The sequence below is a fragment of the Penaeus chinensis genome, chromosome 36, assembly GCF_019202785.1.
Source record: "Penaeus chinensis breed Huanghai No. 1 chromosome 36, ASM1920278v2, whole genome shotgun sequence".
NCBI lineage: Eukaryota > Metazoa > Arthropoda > Malacostraca > Decapoda > Penaeidae > Penaeus > Penaeus chinensis.
In genome coordinates this window covers 9,347,372-9,354,871 of record NC_061854.1, presented here as the reverse complement: position 1 = coordinate 9,354,871, position 7,500 = coordinate 9,347,372, and positions in this window count along the sequence as shown.

The following is a 7,500-nucleotide window of genomic DNA, read 5'->3' as shown; positions in this document are numbered from 1 at the left end:
TGATAAAAATAAATATAAAGAAAATAATGGTAATAATAGTAATGATAAAAATAATAGTAATAACAATGATAACAATAACAATGATAACAATAATAACGATAATGAAAACAACAACATCATCAACAACAACAACAACAGCAATAATAATAATGCTAATAATAATGATGATGATAAGGATAATCATAGCAATAATAATAATGACAATAATAATGATGATAATAAGGATAATCATAGCAAAAATAACAATGACAATAATAATAAAATGATAATGATAATAATAATAAAATGATAATGATAATAATGATGTTAATGATTCCAATTGCAATATGAGTGTAATAATTAGTAATTATGATAGAGATAGCAGGTATAATGACAACAAAATCATGATTAAAAACAATGATGATGAAGATAAGTGTTATGGTAATAATCACAAGGATGGAGGTGATGAAAATGATAAAATGATGATAATGATGATAATTGTAAAAATTGTTACAATTTTGATAATAATAACCGACAACAATAAGGATGATAATAATAATGAAAACGCTAATATGATATGATAATGTTGATAAAAATGATGATAATGGAATTATAAAGATTATAACAATATTGATAAGAGGAATAATAATAATAATAATGGTAATATTATTGATAATAACAACAATAATGTTAACAATGATAGTAATGATAATAATAACAATGATTATTATTATTAACAGTATAATGATAATAATGATAATAATAGTAATAACTATGACAGTGATAACAGTAGTTATAGTAGTAATAATGATAATAATTTATAATAATTATATAATATTGATGATGAAATTGATGATAGTTATGATAATGGAAATGAAAATAATAACGAATCATATAATAATAATTATAATAATAGGAATAACATTCATAATAATGATAGCAATAATAAAAAAATAATGATAATGAAAATGATGATAACAGTAGTAAGAGTACTGATGATGTTGATAATGATAAATGAAATAATAATAATAACTATAATAGTAAAAAAACATAAAAATGATAAAGACAGTGATATTTCTTATAATCATGATTATGATATCAATAATTATAACTAACAACAGTAATACTAGAAACAATAAGACAGATGATAATGATGATAATATCAATAATCATGATAATAACGATAGTAATAATCATAATATTGATATTGATAATAATGATAACAATAATACTAATAATACTAATAATAGTAATAATGATAATAATAATGATAATAATAATAACAAGTGTACTAAGAACAATAATACTAATGATAATGATAATAATGAATATCATATAATATATGATAATAACAATGATGATGATAATAATGATAATGATAATAATAATGATGCTAATAATAATGATGATAACAGTAGTAGTGATGATGAGGATTATAAATGATGATGATGATTATAAAAATAATAATGATAATGATAATAACAATAATGATAACAATAATAAATTATTATTATTATTATTATCATTATTATCGTTATCATGATAATTAAGATAACAATATTAATATTATCATTATTATCATTATGATAATAATTATTATTATTATTATCATTATTATTATTATTATCATTATAACAATGATGAAAATAATGACAATGATAATGTTAACAACAACAGCAATAATAATAATAGTAATGATAATAATGATAATAATAATAATAATGCTAATAATAATGATTATAATACTAATAATTATAATATTATATTTATATTTATAATAATAGTGATAATAATAATAATAATAATGATGATAATAATAATGATAATAATTATAATAATTATAATATTATATTTATATGATAATAACAATTATAATGATAATTGATTATAATAATGTCAGTAATAATGATACTAACAATAAAAATAACAATATTGAAGATAATTATCATTATTAATATAATAAGAATAAGAATTATCATTATTTTTATCAATATTATAATGATTATTATCTTTATCAATATTATAATGATAATGATAATGATTATGATAATAATAATAATAATAATAATAATAATAATAGTAATACTACTAATAATTACAATAATAATAACATCAACAACAACAATGATAATGTTAATTATAGTAATGTTTATTGTTGGTTGCAAATAATGATTGTGATGCTAATAATAATGATATCCTTTCAATCATTATCATCATTACTATTATCAAACTGATTAATGTAATTTTCATATATTATCTTTCTTATCTTATATATTTTACTGTTCCTTTTTTTTTTCTTACCTTCTTTATAACTTTCTGTTATTTTCCTTGTAAATATGACATTTATTAATTGTGATTAATATCATTATCATTTATGTTGTAGTTTTCGTGATAGTACTAATAACTATTTTAATAGTAATAACAATAATAATAAAAGGATAATAAGGATAATACTAATTATATAATTATTATCATCACACTAATAATATCAGATAACAGTATCTGTTAAATATATCGTAAATATTGTTGTAATGGTACATTAATTGCTTCTATCATAATTAACTTGTGCAGTTAATTTTTTCCAAGGTTGATGAATGGGATGTCATTTTCCCTTCTGATAATAAAGAGAAGAAGAAGAAGAAGAAGAAGAAATATAAGAAAAAGGAAGAAAAGAAGATGATGATGAAGAAGAAGAAGAAGAAGAAGAAGTAGAAGAAAAGAAAAAGAGGAAGAAGGAAACAGTATAAAAAGAAGTAGAAAAAGAGGAAAAGAAGAAAAAGAAGTAGAGGAAGAATAAGAAAAGAAGAAGAAAAGGAAGAAGAAAAGTAGAAGAAAAAAAGAATAAGAATAAGGATAAGAAGAAAAAAATAGAAGAAGAAGAAGAAGAAGAAGAAGAGGAAGAAGAAAAAAAAGAATAAGAATAAGAAGAATATGAAATAGTGAAAAAAGAAGGAAAACTACAAAGCCACATAAATTTTCTTCTTTTAAAAATGTTCAGAATATCCTCACAGCGGAAAGGCAATGTCTGCTTCGTTTTTCGTTTTATTTCATTCAATTCTTTATTTCTCGTTTTTTTTTTATTTTTTTTTTTATTTTTTTTTTTTTTTTTTGTCTTTTTGATGAATTAATATACATAAAAATATTATTAATTTCGTCGCTTTACATTCATATGAAAGTGATTTTGGTCTGTGAGGAATGGTATTTACGTTTCAAAATCTTTCGTAAGCTATTAATTTTTAAATTGTTTATGTGATGACATAAGTATTTTTTAGCTATTATTATCTTATATGTTTATTTGTTTATTTATTTATTTATTTATTTATTATTATTATTATTATTATTATTATTATTATTATTATTATTATTATTATTATTATTATTATTATTATTATTATTATTATTATCATTATTATTATTATTGTATCATCATCATCATTGTTATTATCAAGTGTTGTTGTTTTCATTATTATTAGTTTTATTACTGTTATTATCATTGCTATTATTATTACTATTGTTATCATTATCATTATTATTACTATTACATAACTATCACCATTATCATCATTATTAGTAGTAGTACTATTATTTGATATGGTAATTGTTGACGCAAATTGCACTTTATAGTTTGGTACAATATTCTGAAAATATCGAAACTATGTCTAGTAAATATATTCAAACCAAAGAAATGAAAAGGAAAAACAAACAAACAAACGAGAAATGAGCGACATGAAGGACGGTATGAAAATAATATTGAAAATGAAAACAGAGAGAAAGGAATATATTTTGAAAAAAGAGAGAAAAAAACAAACAAAACAACGATGAGACAAGACGATCGGGAACAAAAAAGAAAAGAAGAAGAAGAAAGAAGAAGAAGAAGATGAAGAAGAAGAAGAAAGAAGAAGAAGAAGGTGGAGAAGAAGAAGAAGAAGAAAAATAAGGTGGAGAAGAAGAAGAAGAAGGTGGAGAAGAAGAAGAAGAAGAAGGTGAAGAAGAAGATGAAGAAGAAGAGGAAAGAAGAAAAAAAAAAGAATAAGAATAAGAAGAATATGAATATTAAAAAAGAAGGAAAACTACAAAGCCACATAAATTTTCTTCTTTTAAAAGTGTTCAGAATATCCTCACAGCGGAAAGGCAATGTCTGCTTCGTTTTTCGTTTTATTTCATTCATTTTTTTATTTCTCGTTTTGTCTCGTTTTTTTTTTTTTTTTTTTTTTTTTTTTTTTTTTTGTCTTTTTGGTGAATTAATTTACATAAAAATATTATCAATTTCGTCGCTTTACATTCATATGAAAGTGATTTTGGTCTGTGAGGAATGGTATTTACGTTTCAAAATCTTTCGTAAGCTATTCATTTTTAAATTGTTTATGTGATGACATAAGTATTTTTTAGCTATTATTATCTTATATGTTTATTTATTTATTTATTTATTGTTATTATTATTAGTAGTAGTATCCTTATTATTATTATTATTATTATCCTTATTATTATTACTATTATTATTATTATTATTATTATTACCATCATTATCATTATTATCATTATTATTATTGTATCATCATTGCCATTATTATTATTATTACTATTATTATCATTATTATAATTATTTTTATCATTATCATTATTACCATTATTACATAACTATCACCATTATCATCATTAAGAGTAGTAATACTATTATTTTGATATGGTAATTGTTGACGTAAATTGCACTTTAAAGTTTTAAACAATGTCTAGTAAATATATTCAAACAAAAGAAATGAAAAGGAAAACAAAAAAACAAATGAGAAACGAGAAACATGAAGGACGGGATGAAAATAATACTGAAAATGAAAAGAGAGAGAAAGGAATATATTTTGAAAAAAAAAAAAAACAGAAACAAAACAACGATGAGACAAGACGATCGGGAACAAAAAAAGAAAGAGAGAAAGAAAGAAGAGAAAGATGGAGAAGAAGAAAAAAAAGGAGGAGGAGAAGAAGAAGAAGAAGAAAAATAAGGTGGAGAAGAAGAAGAAGAAGAAAAAGAAGGTGGAGAAGAAGAAGAAGAAGAAGAAGGTGGAGAAGAAGAAGAAGAAGGTGAAGAAGAAGATGAAGAAGAAGAGGAAGAAGAAAAAAAAAACGAAAAAAAAGCGTAATACGAAACGAGAAATAGAGAAGATGGAAACATAAGTCTCAACATTTCCTGTCGAAGTTTATTGATTTAATGAATAAAGGTTTGTAAACACAGGTGGTGAATTAATGACTTGTTGATAGAATGTGTTTACTCGGCAAACAACCACCATCATCTTCGTTTGGATTCGCGGCCATAACTTTGACCTCTGCGATGATTCCGTCGGGGCGTAAATTTCGTTTTTTTGTTTGTTTGTTTTTTTACCCTTTTTTGTATGGGTGATCGTGGTGGTTTCTCTTGATTTTTTTTTTAGAAATTACTTTTGATTCGTTTGATTTTTTTTGATTTTTTTATTGTTCGTTTATGTGATTATTCATCTAATTGTTTATTTCATTGTCTGTGGGTATTTTTATCTATATATATATATATATATATATATATATATATATATATATTTCAATTAATTATCGTAATGATTGTAGGAATTAAGGTTATCATTTTAATTGTAAACATTATTGTTTTCGAAGCAGATATCGTGTGATTTGTTATGACACTGTATATATCTAATCCTTTCTTTCCCTTGAAAAATGGTATCTGAGACAATAGACAGACGTGGAAATTTATTGGGAGAGAAAAAGAAATGATAATGAGATCTAAGAGTAGGATTTTTTATAACGCCTCGCATGGTGTCGATGGCCGGAAATTTCTCGTGTAATTTTCCATTTTCCTTTTTGTCTCTTTTCTGTCGGGGGGTGAGGGGGGGGGGTAGGGGATGGGCGGCGGGTGTAAGATATCCATTTACCTTTTGCAATATCACGTGTCTGATTCAATAAAGCCTCGCGCTCTTGCCATCTATACACCCTAAGGGTCACGGACACTAATAAATCATGACCAATTTCGCCTCTGTGCAACTTGAGCTTTGCAACCCGGAGAGGTGCCGCGCCAGTGTTACCAATGACCAGCCGGGAAATGACCATTCTGATTAAGATTCCAAACTTATGATAATCTAATTTGTTCCTTCAAGTGCCACGAGAAACCCCTTTTCGCCCGACCATTCCTAAACATCAGCTGATCACACAACCCACGCTGAAGACCTCGGGCACGCCCTTCGAAGTCGCCGACCCACCTCCTCAAGACGGTGCTCAGGGCGGGTGGGGGGGTGTGGGGCCGGGGGGTATGTCGAGCGATTGGCTACCCTGCTAGAACTGTCAATAAGATCTCTTAGGCGTTATGGCTACTGCTTGAATAAGTGATGGCCGCATAGAGTGAGCTGACCCTGCCTGGCCGGACGGACACGTGCTTGCCCAGATGACGGTCCCTTTCTCACTAGCTTAAGGTGGGTTTCATTTTCATTCGGAGAGATGAGGTGGGTGAGGAGGGGGGAGGGATGTCTTGATAATGAGGGATTATCTTGTGTTATTCTCGTTCCTTTTTTTTGGGGGGGAGGGGGGGATTGGTTGGATAATGGAATGGGATTTGGGCGCCTCCTTGTAGAATGGGGACAGGGTAATGGAGGGCTTTCGAAATTCGACAAGAGAATTCTGAACGATGGCTTGAGGCACATGCCCTTTCTCCAGAGGACTCCGCCCCGACTACCCTCTCTCAGAAGAACGCATTTGATGAACACGCGTCACCTCCCCCCTCCCCCCCACCTGCCCCCTGACCGACCATACCCTCATACCCTCCCTTTTTGACCAGTTCTCTCCCCTCCCCCTCCCCCTTCCCCTCCCAGCTTCGCCCCGACACACGTACACACGCACATGCACTCACACGCACCTTTTTATCGGCTCCGAAATACATGCAGATTCACTTATCTCTCTGACTATCTAGTAGCCTCTGATGTCAATGTCTGCTAGTGATTGGATCAACTCTCCGAGAAGGACATCTCTTAGTCCTCCCTCCTCCCCTTCGTCAACTCCCCTTCCCCTCCCCAACTCTTCTCCCCCTTCCCCACCCTTCCCTCCCCTCCCCAACTCTCCTGTCCCCTCCCCTCCTCATGGCCTGGTTAATTTCTCATCTCGTTCCTGTTTCCTTCTCTCTTGCAATGATAGTGATGATTATGATAATAATAACAATAATAATGATAATAATATTGATAATGATATTAATAATAATGATAATAATAATAATAATGATAATAATAATAATAATTATAATATTAATAATAATGATAACAAATGATAATAATGAGCATGATGATAATAATAATATTAATAATAATGATAATAATAATATTAACAATAATGATAATAATAATATTAACAATACTGATAATAATTATAATGATAATGATGAAGATGATAATAACAATGATAAAAATTATAATGAAAATGGTGATAATAATAATGACATTAATGGAAACAATAATAATAGTAACAATAATAATAATAATGATAAGGAAAATGATAGTGATA